Below are 22,026 nucleotides of genomic sequence, written 5' to 3' on the forward strand. Positions count from 1 at the left end.
GACGTCAGTCCTGGCAAAGTAATGGTGGCTGGCGACACGCCATCTGGGTTGGGCCTGCTCCAACATCTGCCTGAATGGATTGCTGTCCACCAGATTGTAAGGCAGCAGATGTTGGGCAATAACCCTTGCCAGGAGCCGATTGTCGGTCCCCGGGGATGTAGCGCACGGTGTGTTCAAAAGCGTCTGCAACAGATGGCTGGCGCCAGACGGCAGAGGAAGAGATAGAGGAGGGTGTACTGGTGGCAGAGGTATGGTTGCCGGTACCAGTACCTCTATTAGAGGGAGCAGTGGAGTGGGAATCAATTGTTGGAAGTGGTTGGGGTGGCTGCTGTACAGTGGCAGGAGCTGCTGTCCCCTGCACACTGCTGGTGACGCTGCTGCTGCGACCACCCTTTATCTGTTCCCACTCCCGCCAGTGGTTCAGTCACATGTGCTGGGTGAGGGGTATTATACCCAGCCGAGTCACCGACCTCCCTCTCCTCACCCTGGCATGGCAAAGGTTACAAATGCCAACTGTAACATCATCTACTGCCAGGGTGAAGTAAGCCCAAACAGGGGACATCTTCACCGACCTCCTGTCCGATGGGGTGGTGCTGGCTTGTGCCTGTTGGGGCTCGGTGTGCACAGGTGGAGCTGGCTGCTGGTGCCTGTTCCAGCTGCTATTACCAGTAGAGCCCCTGACAATGGGCTCTCTGGTGACCTGGCGCACTGTTTGCCTTGGGTGCTTACCTTCATCAGTGCTGCTGACAAAGTAGGTGGCACCCATTAGGTGTCACCCTCCTCTTCATCTACATGTAGATGTCAGACCCAGTGCCAAACAGTGGTGGGCTGAGGGTAACAGCAGACATGGAGCCCCTGACCAGGCTCCGCTGTCCCGTTGCTGATGCCTGGGTCTGACTAGGTGCGGGGGTTGTTTGGCTGACACCATCCGCACCAGATGGAAGGAATTAATAAATAAATAAATGAAATTATAGTAAGGAACTTAAAATAACTCACACCCTAACTAATATCCTTACTAAAATAGTAAACCAAATAAAAATTCAAACCTTTTTTTTTACTACTAACACAAACACAGAAACACAGAGACAATAAGACGCTTAGACAAAGGACGAATAAACCTACACTAAACACAAAACAATTAAAACCTAAAACCTTTTATTTTATTTTTTTATTTAACAACTAACACAATAAACATAAAACAAATAAACCTCTAAACTTTTTTTTAATACACCTAACACACAAATACTAAATAAAACAAATAAAGTTCTTTTTTAAATTAACAAAAAATGAAAGAAAAAAAAACTGGCACTTAGACTAGGACTCTTTTTTTTTTTTTTTTAAACTGACAGACACAACAAACAGATAGACCCTACACTATATCCCTAAATAACCTAACCTATACCCTACCCTGACAAATATAAACTTTTATATTAGTAGCCCTAAACCCTAACCTAAACTATGATTCACTATCTATATATATTTTTCAAGTCCTAATGCCCTACACTAAACAAATGCTCTACACTAAACCCTATCTGCTGCACTAAGCCCTAACACTAATTATATTTCCCCAATGACTAATCCTATTCTAAACTATATTGAATTATTTGCACTATTCCCTAATCTCTACCTAATACAAAATAGCTATATTATAAATTAGAATTTATGAAAAGCACATTTTTTCCCCAACAAACACACCAGCTCCCTTCACTCTCAAAACCAACACCACAAAATGGCTGCCTTCATTTATATAATGATGGGGTAAGGCTACTTTCCGGTTGGTTTCTAAGGATGTTGCTAAGCTGTGACAAAGCATTCTCATTGGCTGTTCAAGCTAGGAGTAGGGAGGGATTATAAGTCTCCTCACATGTACTGAAAAAAAAAATGAATATTCGCATTGCAAATATATCGCTATATTCTACACATATTTGACAATTCGCCAAGCTAACTCAATAGAAAAATAGTTTAACGCCCTTATGCAAATTGATTTCAGCTAATGTTTCAGTACCAATTTTTCGCATTAGATAAACTATATTAAAATAGTCTAGAATGGTATTTTAGGTGTCACTAATGTTAACGACATTACACAAATAGATGTATGCGAATGTTCCAGTACCGATTTTTCGCAGAAGATAAACTATATTGAAATAGTCTAAATGGGTATTGAATGTTTTTTTAGGCGTCATAGATGTGAATTCTCACATTGGCCCACAGATAAAAAGCGTCCCGGTTAATGGAACATAACTTGTGGCCTTTGTGGCTCACAAATGAGGCTATAGTTTAGTTTATGACAATATTCTTCTTTCAAATATGCTCTTTGATCGAATCGCATAAAAGCTTTAAGCATTAATGTACAGCGAATATGCAGAATACGAATATAGCGCTATATTCTCTATATTCATTAAATCAAACAAGGAGCCAATAGGAAAGTTGCCTGTAGACAGCTCTAAGTTGGATTTGCAATGCAAGAATATTACTTTGCCTATTATTTGCAATAAATAATGACTCAGTATTCTATTTATTGCAAAAAATAGGCAAAGTAATATTCTCGCATTGCGAATCCAACTTAGAGCTGTCCATAGGCAACTTTCCTATTGGTTTGCTAGAATTAGCAAATATAGAGAATATAGCGCTATATTCTTTATCTTCGTTATTTCTAGATAGCCAACCAATAGGATAGTTGCCTTATACAGTTAAACTCTCAATACATGAATAATTAAATCTCATATTAATCATGATGAATATAATAATGACAAATATTCGATTTCGGCGAATATAAGACATATGTTTAATCGAATATACGCAAAATATCGCAAAATCAAATATGGTACCTCCTGCTCATTACTAGAGGGGAGTTCAGAGGGAGAGACAGAGCAGCAGATATGGGGTAGAAGTAGGAGTAGCAGGCAGAACTCTCAATGCACAGGAGGCAAAAGGCAGACTGCAAATGTATCTGGAGCGAGCCATCCACCATGCACGGTCACATCTCACACCAGCACATGGATCTGCTGTCATCTGCTGACAATAGTGTTGCCATCTACAGCCTTTACTGTCAATGCATAAGTCATGGTAAGCCCAACACTCACCTAGGGATGACCGCCATAAGAAGGCATCTGGCATCCCATCACGAGTGGGGGCAACATCTTCAGAACCCACAGAGCCACACTCCCGGCGCTCCACGTTCTGCCTCTTCTCCTTCTCTCTCTTCCTATTTGTCCTCCACTCCACCTTCCACCGTACCATCGTCGCGTTCATCTGGCAAAAGGCAGGCTTCCGTGGACCATATATTCGAACGTAAAAATTGTATGACGCCTGATAACCCTCTTGCCCAATCGCTGGCTTGTCAGAACTGCTAGCCCGCCAACTACTGCCATATAAACTGCTGAACTCTGAGGCCTTTAGAAAATTTGTGTCCATTGACACACTGCAATGGAAGGTCCCCGGAAGGAAATATTTCTCCCAGAAGGGCATCCCAGAGCTATATGGCCATGTTTAGCTGCAAGTGAATGTATCTCTGGCATACAGTGTCAATGCCAAGATAGATCTGACCACAGACACGTGGTCTAGCAAACACGGGCAGGGAAGGTAAATAACTTTTACTGCTCACTGGGTGAACCTTCTGACGGCTGTCAAGCATGTAACCCGTGGCACCTGTATGGATTTGGTGTTACCGCCACGGATTGCATGTAGGCCTGCCTCTTCTTCTCCTCTTCCTCCTACTCCATCCTCCGTCTTCTCCTTTGCTGACTCCTCCTTTTCCACTGCTACCGCCTCTTTTGCTGCGCCCCCCAAACTTCCCAGAACCTATTTAACATCCCAGGTGACACGTTGCCATGCTGTGATGCGGTTGTTGTGCCTGGAGAGCCACACCGCTCCTGCACTGCTCTCAGCTCTGCGGTCACAGGCCGATCAGTGGCTAATCCCGCTCAATTTGACAGTTGATAAAGTGGTGTGCAACAACAGTGCCGATTTGCTGAACGCGCTGAAAGAGGGCAAAATGACACACAAGCCGTGCATGGCACATTTCCTGAACTTAGTCGTGCAGTGATTCGTTGCCAAATACGTGGTCCAGGACATCTTCTGGCAGACTAGAAAAATCTCTGGACATTTTAGAAGATCTTGCATGGCAATGGCTCGCCTTGCTGACGTTCAGCGGCAACACCACTTGCCCGTCAGACATCTGATTTGTGACAGCCCGACGTGCTGGAACTCCACCTTTTATATGCTTGATAGGCTGCTCCAGCAGCAACGTGCCGTTAATGACTACCTGTACCAACTCTGCAGCAGGACAGGTTCTTGGGAGCTTGGTTTCTTTTCAGCACGCCAGTGGCTGTGCATGCGTGACGCATACAGACTTCTGCGGCCATTTGATGAGATCCCCAAACTGGTTATTCGCAGCCAGGGTACCATCAGTGACATCGTACCTTATGCCTTCTTTCTGGAGTGTGCGATGCATCGTGTCATTGAACAAGCCATCGAGGAGCAGGAGCTGGAAGTTGAGGAAGCCGCAATGCTTAATGAATTCCCAGGGTGGGCTTCTCCATCTGAGACAAGTCGGCAGGAGTCTGAAGAGGAGTCAGAGGAGGATGGTGGCTGGGGGGGGGGGGGGAGAAGAGGAGGAGGAGCAAGAAGAGAAGGCTTTGAGGGGGACTTTTTGGGGATCCCTAGTGTTTTCCATGGCTGGGGGGAGGAGACAGAGGACGACATTCTCCTGGGTGATGAGTAGGAGCCAGGGCGCTCCACCACTTCCAATTGTGCAAATGGAGGGCCTTCATGCTCCAGTGTTTGAAAAGGGACCCCCGTATAAAAAGCATAATGGGCAAGGATCTGTACTGGGTGGCTACGTACTTAGACCCCTGGTACAAACACAAAATGGCGGACATGTTACCAGCATCACGGAGTGCTGTCAGAATGCATTTCCAGGCCTTGCTGCGAGAGATGCTGCATTCTGCTGTTGCAGGCGCTGGCAGAGGAATTTCCACCCACAGAGAAACAGGTGCGGGTACCAATCCTACCGCACATGCAAGAAGAGGGCGGTTGGAAGATGTGTTGGTCACTTCGGATATGAGATCATTCTTGCACTCAACCCATCAACAACCGCCCTCCGGATCCAGCCTTAGGGAACGCCTAGACCAGTGATAGCTTACCTTGGCACTCCAGCTGTGGTAAAACTACAACTTCCAAGATGCCCCCCTTGCTTGGCTGCTCTCAGAACTCTATAGAAATAAATAGAGCATGCTGGGAGTCGTAGTTTCACCACAGCTGGAGTGCCAAGGTTAGCCATCACTGGCCTAGACAGACAGGTGTCCGACTACATAGGGTTAACGGCCGATGTGGACGCTCTGAGAAGTGAGGAAACCCTGGACTACTAGATGTGCAGGCTTGACCTGTGGCCAGAGCTGGCACAATTTGCCATGGAAGTATTAGCTTGCCCCTCGCCGAGTGTCCTGTCCAAAAGGACATTCAGTGCAGCAGGGGGAGGATCGTGACCGATAAGCGCACTAACCAAGCTCACAACAGTGTAGACTACCTCACATTTATAAAAATGAATGAGGCATGGATCTCTGAGGAATTCAACACCTGTGACGCCCACTGTTAATTGAATTTCCTCATGCCATCCCACACATATCCGCCACGACATAGAACAGAGAATGGTCCCTTTCTTATGTAAATACAGCGGCAATTAAAGGCCTTTTCTGTACGGTGAATGCATAATGATTGGGGCCTATACTACACTGGCCTGCAGTAAAATTGATATTCAATGACCGTCTAATATACTTCCAGCCACATAATTACTTGATCTTTTCTGTACATTGAATGCATCATTTTGTTGGGCCTGTAATCTAACTGACCAACAGTAAAATTGTTATACGGTGACCACCTAATGTGCCTCCAGCCACATAATCACTTGATCTTTTCTGTACGGTGAATGCATCATTTTTGGGGCCTGTAATCTAACTGGCCAACAGTAAAATTGTTATACGGTGACCGCCTAATGTACCCCCAGCCACATAATCACTTGATCTTTTCTGTACGGTGAATGCATAATTTTTGGGGCCTGTAATCTAACTGGCCAACAGTAAAATTGTTATACGGTGACCGCCTAATGTACCTCCAGCCATATAGTCAATTGTCCTTTTCTGTACGGTGAATGCCTAATGTTTGGGGCCTGTACTACACTGGCCAACAGTAAAATTGATATCCAATGACGTCTAGTATACCTCCAGCCACATAATCACTTGATCTTTTCTGTCCGGTTAATGCCCAATGTTTGGGGCCTGTAATCTAACTGGCCAACAGTAAAATTGTTATACGGTGACCGCCTAATGTACCTCCAGCCACATAATCACTTGATCTTTTCAGTACGGTGAATGCATAATTTTTGGGGCCTGTAATCTAACTGGCCAACAGTAAAATTGTTATACAGTGACCACCTAATGTACCTCCAGCCACATAATCACTTGATCTTTTCTGTACGGTGAATGCATAATTTTTGGGGCCTGTGATCTAACTGGCCAACAGTAAAATTGTTATACAGTGACCACCTAATGTACCTCCAGCCACATAATCACTTGTTCTTTTCTGTACAGTGAATGCCTAATGTTTGGGGCCTGTACTCCACTGGTTTGCAGTAAAATTGATATTTAATGACCGTCTAATATACCTCCAGCCACATAATCACTTGATCTTTTCTGTCCAGTGAATGCCTAATTTTTGGGGCCTGTACTCCACTGGCCTGCAGTAAAATTTTAATCCAATGACGTCTAATATACCTCCAGCCACATAATCACTTGATCTTTTTTGTCCGGTTAATGCCCAATGTTTGGGGCCTGTAATCTAACTGGCCAACAGTAAAATTGTTATACGGTGACCGCTCAATGTACCCCCAGCCACATAATCACTTGATCTTTTCTGTACGGTGAATGCATAATTTTTGGGGCCTGTAATCTAACTGGCCAACAGTAAAATTGTTATACGGTGACCGCCTAATGTACCTCCAGCCATATAGTCAATTGTCCTTTTCTGTACGGTGAATGCCTAATGTTTGGGGCCTGTACTACACTGGCCAACAGTAAAATTGATATCCAATGACGTCTAGTATACCTCCAGCCACATAATCACTTGATCTTTTCTGTCCGGTTAATGCCCAATGTTTGGGGCCTGTAATCTAACTGGCCAACAGTAAAATTGTTATACGGTGACCGCTCAATGTACCCCCAGCCACATAATCACTTGATCTTTTCTGTACGGTGAATGCATAATTTTTGGGGCCTGTAATCTAACTGGCCAACAGTAAAATTGTTATACGGTGACCGCCTAATGTACCTCCAGCCATATAGTCAATTGTCCTTTTCTGTACGGTGAATGCCTAATGTTTGGGGCCTGTACTACACTGGCCAACAGTAAAATTGATATCCAATGACGTCTAGTATACCTCCAGCCACATAATCACTTGATCTTTTCTGTCCGGTTAATGCCCAATGTTTGGGGCCTGTAATCTAACTGGCCAACAGTAAAATTGTTATACGGTGACCGCCTAATGTACCTCCAGCCACATAATCACTTGATCTTTTCTGTACGGTGAATGCATAATTTTTGGGGCCTGTGATCTAACTGGCCAACAGTAAAATTGTTATACAGTGACCACCTAATGTACCTCCAGCCACATAATCACTTGTTCTTTTCTGTACAGTGAATGCCTAATGTTTGGGGCCTGTACTCCACTGGTTTGCAGTAAAATTGATATTTAATGATCGTCTAATATACCTCCAGCCACATAATCACTTGATCTTTTCTGTCCAGTGAATGCCTAATTTTTGGGGCCTGTACTCCACTGGCCTGCAGTAAAATTTTAATCCAATGACGTCTAATATACCTCCAGCCACATAATCACTTGATCTTTTTTGTCCGGTTAATGCCCAATGTTTGGGGCCTGTAATCTAACTGGCCAACAGTAAAATTGTTATACGGTGACCGCTTAATGTACCTCCAGCCACATAATCACTTGTTCTTTTCTGCACAGTGAATGCCTAATGTTTGGGGCCTGTACTCCACTGGTTTGCAGTAAAATTGATATTTAATGACCGTCTAATATACCTCCAGCCACATAATCACTTGATCTTTTCTGTCCAGTGAATGCCTAATTTTTGGGGCCTGTACTCCACTGGCCTGCAGTAAAATTTTAATCCAATGACGTCTAATATACCTCCAGCCACATAATCACTTGATCTTTTCTGTCCGGTTTGGGGCCTGTAATCTAACTGGCCAACAGCAAAATTGTTATACGGTGACCGCTTAATGTACCTCCAGGCACATAATCACTTGATCTTTTCTGTACGTTGAATGCATAATTTTTTGGGGCCTATAATCTAACTGGCCAACAGTATAATTGTTATATGGTGTACCTTCCAATGCTCCAATGGGTGTGGACCCACTGTGCCACTTGCCGGTTTGTCTATGGGCCAAACTTGGGAGCGGAATTTAAGTGTTCCCCTGGTTTTCACTCTTTATCCCGCTTCAAGATGCGGAAGCTGGTCTTAGCTGCAGGGAAGACACCTGGTTGCTACCGCAAGAGTGGTCCCGGTTAAGTGGCAGCTGGCCCAGCAGGCCAGAACGTCCCAGTGTAAGCACTGAGGATACAGGCAGGTGGAGCGAGCTGTCACTGGATGGAAGGAGCGCAGCAGCAGAGTCAGATGAAGCAGGGCTGAGTTAGTGATTTAGCAATGCTGTAGCTGTTAGAACAGCAGAGCTGAATAGCTCAGGTGCAGCAGGTGTATCAAGCTGAACAACAGACAGAGGCGTGGTCGACTATCCAAAACATACACTTGAGAGCAGCGAGGTACAGGAGGGTCAGGCAGAGACGAGGTCAGGATACAGGCTAAGGTCGGAAGCAGAATAGCCTGTATCCTTCGCTTGTCAAATATATCTTTTATATAAAATATAAATATTTTATATTTTAAAAAAAATGTTAATAAAATAATAAAATATGGAAATCAGTCAGGAAATCCACTAGGCGGACATAAAACGCCTTTCTTTTATCTTGAGACTCTAAATTTAATTTATGCAATTAATGAAAACAAAGGGGCAACCAATTATGCAAAATATATGTAATAATTTATTTATAAATGAGTAAAAATCCAAAATAAAACTGACATAAGATCAATGGATAGACAAATTAACGCAGTACCAACAAGCCACCACTAGATGGTGGTGTAATCCACTATCACTTTCTCATCATCACAGAATTATTAAAAATAACATATGATAAGAAATAAATGCTATATCTTTTATCAAACAGACCAATAATTAATACATCAAGAGAAGCGCAGGACTTTCTGTTTACCAACAGGTTATAACATGACAAAATACAGATTTATACAAGAACAATAAATGTTGTCCCTTAACTCTGTCTCAGCCTACGACAATCAAAAATATAAATGATATTAATATGATATTATATCCTACTCAGCAACCAGACTATGGAAATATAATTTCCCAGAGTGTTCATCTACTCAGACAATGTCTAATCTCCCATTAGCAATATGCATCTTTGCTAAGAGGACAACTAGCATTAGGGAGGTGATTAACACTATACGTTCCCACAATATGGGAACTCTTGACTATATGCTGAGAGGAATATCTTAATAATATCACAAGCAAAAATATAACATACATTACCAAGTCAAGGATGGACAGGTTTCGGGTGTGATTAGTTCTTAAAACTCTTCCAGTAGACAAAAATTAATCCAAGTTTCTTTTTGTTGTTGAAGTAAATTGTTAGTTGCAGTTGTTTCAGTTGAAGAGTGTAGATTTATAGATAGCTTGCTTCTCTAATGTTTTTACATGCATACTTTATACCCCATGTTATCTAAAAACTCATCCCCTTCCAGATTAGGGATCTCCAATCAGACAAGGTGGGTGTATTCGTATGCAGATACCAATGATGTAATTTTAACCCTTGGAATATTGGTGAAAATTACATACTATTATTAATTTACCTCTAGATGGCACTGTTGTACCACATGACAATTTCAACATTAACTCTAAATACCTAATGATATATTCAGATGACCTCATTGACCTATTGAATATACATTAGTATTAAGGGTTTCTTCCTGACATTTTAATTACCCCTAATCTAGACATGTTGGAGTCACCATCTCCTACTGTCTTTTTAGGGACAATGAACAATGGTTCCTTTTACTTAACATCCGGATTCATTAACTTGCCCACATGGCTGGCTAATAATATTCAGCTCTCCTCATGAAATCCAATTAGTAAGACGATAGCTTCAATACCTTTCTAAACCTTAAAAGTCTATATGGTCAGTGGGACATACACGGCATAAAATATATATTCTAAATAATGTGTGTGTATATATTTTTCCCTCTGTATATATATATATATATATATATATACATACACATACACATTGACACACTGTTATACATAGATGACATATTATCATATTATATAAGTCATTGGTTAAGATATGTTGCAAACTTAAATACACCACACAGGAATATATAGAATATAATTATGAAGACATGAATGGGACATTCACACACCCAAAGTAGACTTGCCTAATGATTTTGTAATGAGGTAAAATAATACATTGCTATTCAAATGGTTGTCTCTCACAGATACATGTCTGTAGGACCCATTATAGTATTAACAGATATACTACATCTGCTCACAATAATTTTAAAAGACAATACACTCTATGTCCCTACAAACATGTTACCCAAACTGAACTTAGCATAACCTCATCTCGGCCTATTTCAATCCTATAGAGAAATATCAGACTCTGGTTCAATCTGTGATTACACTTAAAGGCAATGGGCATTGATATTTAGACTATAATATCTTCAGATAAGATTGTACATTTATGAAAATGCACGACAAATCCCCCTTCATTCCAAAATATTCCTGTCACGAGGGTATCGAGAACCACGCCTGACTCCGTTATACCCGGGGTCAGGAAGTCGCAGCGGTTGGCTGCACGCTCTATTTAAGATAGGGCTGTTTTCCTTATGGTAGCTTTCTGGGTTTGCTTTGCAAACCCTTTTGGCTCACTCAGGGATCCGTAGCTCCTTCTCCTCAGCTGTTCCTTGTCCAGCACTCCCAAACCTCCTTATATTCCTCTCTCACACTTCTCTGGTTGCCAGAGATAGAGCTTCCTGCCTGGACATCTATCCTGACCCACTGGAGCTGTGTTGCTGCGTTCTCTGACTGTTGATTCAGAACGCTACCCTCCGGATCCCTGTTGGACCTTTGTGGACAGTTGTTGTCGTCCACCTGGGTGTTTGTGTTTGTCTGTGTTTGTCTGTCCTCTCCCTGGTGTTTCCCTCTTAGTGCAGTGGTGAGGACTAGCGATCCCACCGGCCCGTTCACTATCTAGGGCTCATTTCAGGGAAAGCCAGGGTTTAGGCACGTGATCGCCGCACGGGTGAGGAACCTGTCTAGGGACGTCAGGGCAGTCAGGTGCCAGCCGCAAGGTGAGTTAGGGGTCACCACCTTTCCCTCTCCCTTAGGCAGGGCTTTCCCTGTTTTCCTCCCTGTGCGTGACACCGGTCATTACAATTCCATAAAGTGAGAATATATTTGGAATGTTAAAACCTTTTCATATGTCTTCTTCATGGGTCAGGGCGCGCAGACTTTGTCTATGGTGTTTTAGCCATAGTTTACCTAAAGTCTTTTTGAATAATCTTATCCAACGCACTGTTTTGGATGGTCAGCAAATTCAACCATTCCATAGATCCTGCAAAACAGGATATAAGTTCGATGAATGTTTGTTTTGATTCTCTATCTCCGCATGTATACTTATTAACTATGTTACTTTTCAGTGAACCGATCTCCAGTTCCAATGTTTTAATGGAGATGGAATTGGCAACTGTTACACCTGTGGCAATGACAGCGCCCACTACGCTAAAGATTATAGCGGCAACAATGGCAGAAATAAACTGCCTCGGTCTTTGACTCGTAGAAAACTGTTCTCTGGTCAAGGTCTTTCTCGCTTGTTCCAGGATCTGCGTAATCCGTTCTTGGGAATATCCGATGTGCGTGTGGTACCAGGTTTGTATCTCCGGCGACAGGATCTCAGACACGTTGAATTGTTTTTCGATGAAGACGCGTGGATCCAGGCTGATGTAAATCTTCTGGGACAAAATCCTCTTGTTCGTCAGAATGAATCCTGCGGTGTCCTGCAGCATGATTCCGGATGAAGGACCTGGCACAACAATCGGTTCGTGGAATTCTTTCCCCAAGATTAGGATGACATAGATGATGGCAATCATCTTAGTTGGCATCTTGCGCCTAAAATATTGTATGACAAATATGAATACATATAATATTTCACTTTTTATCCTGTAAGAAAAGAGTTAATGCCATCATATATTTTTGATTGGCATAGGTTCTTTTCTTGAACAGGGTAAGTTCCTTGTTTTAGAGGTTAGTTAAGAGATGTTTAGTTATAGAGGAAACACATGTGAGGATGGGTTAGTATACACGTTTATTCATACAATACCAATCCTAATTTTCGTCTTTAGCTGGAACTGTAAAATCTCTTCACCTCTCCTCCTCAGACTCCTTCTATCTCTCGAAGTCGTGAGCTAGGATGACAAACACGTAATTGATTAATCTGCACCCATTTTTCCACAAATTCATCCCCCTTAGGGATTTTTATCTTGTATACCACTGGTGACAACTTTTCAATAATGACATAAGGTCCTTTCCATGAAGGTAAGAATTTTCTCTCCTTCACTTGATCCCGAGCGAAGTTATAGAGATAAACCTGATCGGAAATTTGATACTCCTGAGTAGTTTTCAGATCGTAGTATGTTTTAGCACTCACTGCGGCTTTCTCTATATTCTTCTGGGCAAACGCAAAAGCATGCTGAAGGTGCTTGCGTAAATTTTCCACATATTGATGCGATGTTGTAGCATTTATCAAATTATGATCTGTTGTCCTGTATAATAAATGCTGGGGTAACACCATCTTCCTTCCTGTGATCATCTCAAAGGGAGAAAGTTTGGTTGCTGCACTTGGGGTGGCCCTGATGGCCATAAGAACCAAAGGCAACTTGACATCCTAGTCCTTACCAGATTCATTGACACATCTTTTGAGAACGTTCACAATGGATTGGTTGTAGCGCTCCACTCCACCACTAGAGGCTGGCCGATAAGCTATATGCAGTTTCCTTTTTACCCCCAGTATTTCCCACATCTTTGTCATCACTTCACTAGTAAAATGACTTCCACGATCGGACTCGATGCGTTGGGGAAGACCAAACCTGGAGAATATGTGGTTAATGAGCAGAGATGCACATACGCTTGAACTGCATGTTTTGCACGGCAAACATTCTACCCATTTTGTGAACAAACAAGTTACGGTTAACATGTATCTGTTGCCTTTTGATGATGTGGTTACTGGTCCAATGAAATCAATTTGGATGTCTGACCATGACATGGACATCCCCCTTTTCATCAGTGGCGCCCGATGAGTGGGTCCTTGTGGCTGGAATTGAGGGCATATTAGACATCCTTGACAATATGTTCGCACATCTTGTAACATATGCGGCCAGTAAGCGTAGTCCCGTAATAACTCGTATGTTAGTTTCTCACCTCGATGTCCATCTGTTGGGGCATCATGGGCATGTTGTAGCATCAGACCTCGATACGCTGCGGGTACTACCCATTGCGTGATACCGTTCTTTGAGGTCCTTATCAGCAATCCATCCTGTAATGAGAATTGGGACTTACCCTTCATCAAAATCCGTAATTCCTCCTTACCATCACAGTCTTCCATATTTATGGGACAATTCTGTGGATCCTGAACGTGGTTATAAAAGATACCAATAACTGGATCCCCCTTCTGGCTCGCAATGAGATCCTCACTAGGGGAATCTTGGCTCCATTGCAACACATTAGCTTCAGTTCCCTTTTGGGCCTGACTCCTTGTCATTGCATCCACTTGGATAGTTCCCATGAGGTCATCAACGTCAAAGACTTCTCCGTCAATGGCTGCTTGTTTGGCGAGGGAATCTGCTAGGTCATTCCCTTCTTTATCCATACCTGGATACTTTGAATTAACCTTTACCTTTTTCCAGTAAATTGTAAGACCGTGGGTGGTAACCATTTCGTCAATATTACAAAACATCTTACCATGCATGACTGGCTTGTTGTTGCTTCTCATCATGTTGGATCTTTTCCATCTGGGGAAATATTCCACAAAGCTATTACGAATATAATCAGAATCTGTGATGATTACAAACTCCTTAACATCATATTCGATAGCCATTTGTACGGCTTTGTACACAGCAGTAAGCTCTGCAACCTGGCTGCTTTTGGAACCAATTTTGTATCCAACGGATATCTCTGGGAACATATTATTCCACACGATTCCGACACCTGCAACCAGCGTGCGTTCGGATCCTACATCGGTATGGAAGGAACAGCCGTCTACATATACACATGGTAATGATTTGCAGTACTCCTCTTCATAAGATTTATATGGGGACGATGATTGTTCCTCCAGGAAGTCATTCTCCTGTGACTCACCTTGATGTTCCGCATTGGTACAATCATGGAGTTCAGCTAATCCTTGAGCAACTGGGTTTTTATTATTTTGTTTATACCTGATCTCCAACGGCCATCCCATTAAGAACATCGTCCAGGCGGTTATCCTGCTATTTGACAGGTTTCCATCCCTTATCCGATCACTCTGCAAGTATTGCAGCGGTTGGTGTGCAGTCCCCACAATAATTCTTTCACCTTGGATAAAACTTCTGAAATATTGTAAAGCCCACACAGTTGATAGTAAGGCTTTCTCACAGCTATTGAATTTTACTTCTACTGGTGACAAGGACTTGCTGGCATAGGCAATGATTCTGTTTCGGTTTTCCTGTTTTTGGAAAAGGACTGCACTCATGCTTTTGTCAGTGAAACCTGTTTCCACGAACAAAAAGGTTTCCCCCCTTCTGGATAGGTAAGGCATGGAGCCTGGATAAGTTTGGCCTTGAGTTCAATCACAGCTTGCTCATGACGCTCATTCCATTCCCATTTTACTCCTTTCTTTAGTAACTGCAAAAGAGGTTTTGTAATTTCGGCATAATTATCTATAAACTTACGTGAATAGTTCATCATGCCCAAGAATGATCTCAACTCCTTGAGATTTGTAGGTGACTTGGTGTTGATCACTGCTTCCACCTTCTTCTTCTGTGGGTTGATTCCATCAGCAGTGATTTCGTGACCTAGGAAATTAACCTTGGCACGACACCATTGAGCCTTCTGAAAAGAAAGTTTCACACCAGCTTTCCTCAGCTGGGTTAGTACATGCCTCAGTTCTACAATGTGCTCCTCAAAAGTTGTGCTTTTGATTAGGATGTCATCCACATAGGATAAGGTACCCTGTTCAGTGGCATCAGGCATTGCCTTATGCATGAACACAGCAAATTCATGGCCCGCATTTATGTACCCGAAGGGCAGTCGGGTCCATGCATATTGTTGCTTTCCAAATGTGAAGGCCAATTTGTACTGATCCCTCTCATCAATTTTAATAGTCCAATACAAGGGTGCACAGTCAAGGGCAGTGAAAATTTTTGATCCTTGAATTTGTGCCAAACATTGGTCAATATACGGCACGGGCCATCCGGACATGTAAACACGTTTGTTTAATTGTCTTTGGTCCGAGCAGAGACGAAATTGACCATTGGGTTTGAGGACTCCAAGTATCGGATGATTGAACGAGCTGTGTATTGGACGGATAATGCCCCTCCTCTCCAGGTTTTTAACGATTTCCGATAGTGACTCGTAAGCCGCCAGCGGAAGTCGGTATTGTTTGACAAAGACAGGGGGTGCATCTGGATCTGTCTGGATCCTTGCAACATGTATGTCTGTTTCTCCACAGTCATAAGAATCCTTGGCGAACATGTCCTGGAACTCTGTGAATAGCTCCTTTAGTTGTTGACCCTCTGACTCATCGGAGCATGCATCAGCTATAGAGACTTGTTCTTCCACCCGCTCCTGAAATTCTGAAAGGTTTTCAGGCTGACTTAACTCGTAAGCTTCTTCAAGCTCACTGGTTAAGTCATTTTGGGTGTAGCGTACCTTATCCTTTCCTTGTTGGCAGGATTCGTACTCCTTCTCATCGATCTCATGGTTCAAAACCAATGATGTTTCTTCGACGTGGCATGTACCTTCTTCAGAGCTGAAAGGATAAACAGAGTGTATATTGAATAACCCCTCAGGGGTTGAGGAAAAATATTGTTCTACTACCTGTTCTTCCGTCAGGTATTCATCAAGTCCAATAACATCATTTTGGAATCCAAAAGTGTAGTATTCTGAATCAATAGCTAAACCAATTACGGTGTCCTTTTGCAAAGATACGCTATGGGGAATCATATTATAGACTACCATCTGTAATGGAACCTGAATGACGTTTATCATGGGAGTAGGCTTTAGCTTTAGGCCGAGTTGTTGCATCCGGTTGGATAAACAGATCAAGGCATCTGCATTCTTTAGCTTCTGTCTCTTCTTCACTTGAATGGGGAGGAGAAACGGTTTGCATCCTTCAGGGATTTCAACCTCTTCAGCAACCTCAATACTTACGGCATAGGGCATCTGTTGTCCCCCTCTCAAAGCCTGCTCTACATTCTGGAATCCCTCTGGGTTTCCTGGTAATCTGGACCATAAGGTTTTATTTACCAGATCAATCTGTGCAGCAAATCGGTGTAGAAGGTCGTTACCTATATACATTTGGTACCGTGGTTCATTTATCACAATGAAAACGTGTTCCGTGGTCTTACTTCCTAGGGAGATAGACAAAAGACATTTTGCAACCACATTATGACTCTGGGAATTTTCATCCAGATCATGAACCCATTGTTCCTGCGGAGATAAACTTTTAATCATTTTAGGATCGGGGACCTATTTTAAGAGTCCAAAGCTCATGTAGCTGGCTTCGGATTTCAGATCCAATTTGGCATATTTCACCCGGGCTATATTGTTAACCTGTATGGGAATCAATAAATTGTCATTGACCCTTTCAATCCGTACCATGGATTGAGTATGTTTGGTCAGGTCCGCGACTTTGTGATGTCCTCCTTCAAGGGAAATAGTTAATACATCATCATCCAAGGTTACCTTTTCGATTCTGTCCCTCTGCATGGTAATGATGTGAGCGGCACCGTTGACAGCTTCCTCGGGCTTACCATTGTTTAGGATCGTGACATCCGGCGTTTGATTGTTCCTGAAATGAACTTCAATCGAGTTAGGTCTCTCTTCAATCATGTGACAACTGCGTTGTTTTTGTGCATTGCAAGAGAATTCATAGGCAATGGGTGTCTTCACCTGAGTCCAGACTGCTTCATTAATGAAGTCTATTATGGTACTCAACCTTTTCATAAGGTCAATTCCTATGATCAGCCGATCATATGGAAGATCCACAATCAATGTGGGGTGTCTAATGGTCTTTTTGCCAATTCTAAATGTCAACCATGATGTACCTTTTACCTGTAAAGCATCTCCACCTACACTTATCAAAGAGCCATCAAATGATCTTAATCTCGGCTTCTTTGCCGTCAAATTCAGAACCTGTTTGAAATAACTATAAGATAAGATGGTGGCTTGTGATCCGGTGTCGAGTAAGCTTTTGATTGGTCCGATAAGTTCATTTTGGAGATATGATTCCACAAAATATCGGCCGTCAACCTGGAATAAATCACACAAGAAATTAGAATGTTTGCTCATATGATTCCTCTGGAGGGTTTGACCTCTCTGCAGCTTCGTCACTTCTGCATTCCTGTGTCTCACAGGAGAAGATGGAGGAGCAGCGTTAGCCCCCACCCTTGGGGAAAACTGGATTATATCACAGTTTACAGCTGATTCATGACTAGAGGCTGGAATGATGGGATCACACTCTGGAATAGACGCATGGTCGCAGGGATCAACACGATTAGACTGTAAGACAAATAAAATATTAGACACCTCCTCCCTGGCCCCAATCTCAGGGTCAGGGGCACTGCAAGGAGAAATGGTATTAGTAATCACATCAGATTCTTTCACATCCATCTTAATGGCCTTGCAGTGGCCTGGGTCCTGACCCGGCCCAATTTGCTTTATGATGTTGAGCTGGGACCTGGAGTTGCCCCTAAAAAAGGTTCAGGCTGTTTTCCTGGAGATACCTGGGACAACTTTCTCACAATGTCATTCAACTGGGCCACTTGTTCTGCCTGCTGATCAACCCTGTTTGGTTTGCGCATATTTTGGTTTTGTGAGGCGCCCTGATTATTGGTGGGTGGCCTACTCCTAGGTGAACTTGAGGGTTCCTGCCTATCTTCCCTCTGTTGTCTGGGCCTGTTATTCCAGCGTCTGTAACCCTGGGAATCTCTATAGTAATAGGACCTACAGTCATGTGAAAAAATTAGGACACCCTTTGAAAGCATGTGGTTTTTTGTAACATTTTTAATAAAAGGTTATTTCATCTCCGTTTCAACAATACAGAGAGATTAAAGTAATCCGACTAAACAAAGAAAACTGAAGAAAAGTCTTTTCAAGATCTTCTGTAAATGTCATTCTACAAAAATGCCTATTCTAACTGAGGAAAAAGATAGGACACCCTTGCCCCTAATAGCGAGTGTTACCTCCTTTGGCTGAAATAACTGCAGTGAGACGGTTCTTGTAGCCATCTACCAGTCTTCGACATCGGTCTGAGGAAATTTTACCCCACTCCTCAATGCAGAACTTTTTCAGCTGTGAGATGTTTGAGGGGTTTCTTGCACGTACAGCCCTTTTCAAGTCACCCCACAGCATCTCAATGGGATTCAAATCTGGACTTTGACTTGGCCATTCCAGGACTCTCCATTTCTTCTTTTTCAGCCAATCTTTGGTTGATTTACTAGTATGTTTTGGGTCATTGTCATGTTGCATGGTCCAGTTCCGCTTCAGCTTTAATTTTCTAACTGATGGTCTCACATGTTCTTCAAGCACCTTCTGATACACAGTAGAATTCATCGTGGATTCTATGATGGTGAGCTGACCAGGTCCTGCTGCAGCAAAGCAGCCCCAAACCATGACACTTCCACCTCCATGCTTCACAGTTGGTATGAGGTTCTTTTCTTGGAATGCTGTGTTTGGTTTACGCCAAACATGTCCTCTGCTGTTGTGTCCAAATAATTCAATTTTGGACTCATCTGTCCAAAGAACATTATTCCAGAAGTCCTGGTCTTTGTCAACTTTATCTCTGGCAAATGTCAGTCTGGCCTCGATGTTTCTCTTGGAAAGCAAAGGTTTCCTCCTTGCACACCTCCCATGCAAGTTAAACTTGTACAGTCTCTTTCTGATTGTAGAGGCATGTACTTCTACATCAACAGTAGCCAGAGCCTGCTGTAGTTCTCGAGATGACACTTTAGGGTTTTTGGAGACCTCTTTTAGCATCTTGCGGTCTGCTCTTGGGGTGAACTTGCTGGGGCGACCAGTCCTGGGCATGTTGGCAGTTGTTTTGAAAGCCCTCCACTTGTAGACTATCTTCCGGACAGTGGAATGGCTGATTTCAAAATCTTTTGAGATCTTTTTAAATCCCTTCCCAGACTCATAGGCTGCTACAATCTTTTTTCTGAAGTCCTCTGACAGCTCTTTTGCTCTCACCATGGTGCTCACTCTCACTTCAACAGTCAGGAGCACACCAAACTAAATGTCTGAGGTTTAAATAGGGCAAGCCTCATTCAACATGCAGAGTAACGATCTACTAATTATGTGCACCTGGTGTGATATACCTGTGTGAGATCTGAGCCAATTTAAGAGGGAATACATGTGAGGGTGTCCTATCTTTTTCCTCAGTTAGAATAGGCATTTTTGTAGAATGACATTTACAGAAGATCTTGAAAAGACTTTTCTTCAGTTTTCTTTGTTTAGTTGGATTACTTTAATCTCTCTGTATTGTTGAAACGGAGATGAAATAACCTTTTATTAAAAATGTTACAAAAAACCACATGCTTTCAAAGGGTGTCCTAATTTTTTCACATGACTGTATATCCCTGGGGATTGTAATATGGATGGTAGTTAGACCTTCCAGCACCAGAATTATCCCCCTCTGACCCATTTGGGATTTTGGGGCTTGGTTTGCTTAGGTCTTACCTGTTGTCGCTGAGTTTGTTGGACAGGATACTTACAGGGTACTTACGTGGCTGTGTTTCAAATCCCAAGCTAGGGTTTACCTTAGCTTCAGCTATATTTTGTTCTGGGGACTTTTTAAATCTTCTCTCACCTGTTTCATGGCATTCACTAATATTATACAGCGTGGTGGCAGCCGTCACCAACCTATCTAAGGGAGCTTCAATATCCAGATCTCTGGCTAGGCTAAGTTTGATCTGGGTTGGCATAGCATCATAGAACAACTGCTTAAACTCTTCAGATTCCCAGTTTGGGGACCTATATGCTAACCCATAGGCATTTTTAAGGATAGAGAGGAATTCACAGGGACTTTGATTGGACCTACATGTAAGCTTATATATGTCCCGTTTTGCAGCAGTAATTGTTCGGTAAGGTCCGAATTCCAATTTAACTTCATGCAAAACACTTGGCCAATCTTGAATTCCTCTCTCCCTAAAAGATGTAAAGTAATGACGATACTTATCATCAAATGCCCATGGAAGGAATCTGATCCTGTCAGCATCAGAGTATAATTTTAAAGAATCCATAGTGGATTCATACAGTTCTAGGTGATTCGCTATCTGAGAAGAACCTTTCTTAGAGAACTTGGACACGGTGGTATTTAAAAACTTAATTATGCTGGATGAACTTTGATCCTTTTCTGAATACTGGTAATTTTTCTTCCTAGAGACCACCTCAGCATATGATGGTCGCCTGGGACCCTGATCCTCTTTGTGGGCAAACACCTGCCTGCGTGGCAGGGAGTAAGATACACGCTTTCCCACATCACTATCAGACTCGCATGCGCTTTCCCCACTCTCATGAGACACATATTGCACAGACCCCAACATGTCTATCCAGGGGAATATGAGGAGAGACACTTCTAGGGGCTTCCATGTTATTGGCATCTAGTAAGGTGGTTACAGTTTGCAACGCCCGACTCAATTGGGTTAATGCCTCCTGTGTTATCACACCAACACTTTCAGGTTTCTGAGTGTCTTGGATGGGGTCTGCTTTAGGAGCATGTGATGACATGTCTGGATGTTGGGGAGTAAGACATGGAGGGTCAGGAGATCCCACAGTGTTAGGTGGATCCCTTTCAGCATTGACTATATTATGGGCTGATCCACCTGTCTGTTTAATTTTGGAAAACTGAAGATATAAATCCTCTAAATCATTTTTTGCCTTTTGGTATGCATCATGGCTGTGACTCAGGTTGTACTCTAATTCTTTGATCATCGCTTCTGCGGATTTTAGTTCCAATTCCATCTTGGATACATATATTTTTGTACCCATTATAGACTCATACCTATCTTTAGAAAGAGTACTGACCTCAAACAATGCATACAAAACAGGTGGCAATGCAGATAAGAGGTGTTGGTCCCTCTTGGTATTGTCATTTGCCAAATCCATATATGTCAGGTATCTATCAACCATGCCACCTAACTTCCATATATCCCCACGTTCTTCATAGGCTCTTGCCTGCAGCTCATTAGTCCATTCATCTATATTTTTATCTAACTTCAAACGGGAATAAACATATTTGATAACCTTAGAGATTATCTTTCTTGGGTCAGATGGACTATCTGCTATAGCCTGACTAATACCTAGGTCGCTGCCTGTTATACTCATGATTCTGATTAATAATCAAAATAATCAATACAGATAACAATGACAAGCTAAGAAGAAGTGTAGAATTTTTCACTATTTGCATAAATAATTTATAGAAATATCTCAAGATCTCAGCAGTGCCTCCATATATGTCAAATATATCTTTTATATAAAATATAAATATTTTATATTAAATTTTTTTTTTTAATAAAATAATAAAATATGGAAATCAGTCAGGAAATCCACTAGGAGGACATAAAACGCCTTTCT

This window comes from Bufo gargarizans, chromosome 6 (genome assembly GCF_014858855.1).
Source record: "Bufo gargarizans isolate SCDJY-AF-19 chromosome 6, ASM1485885v1, whole genome shotgun sequence".
Taxonomy (NCBI): domain Eukaryota; kingdom Metazoa; phylum Chordata; class Amphibia; order Anura; family Bufonidae; genus Bufo; species Bufo gargarizans.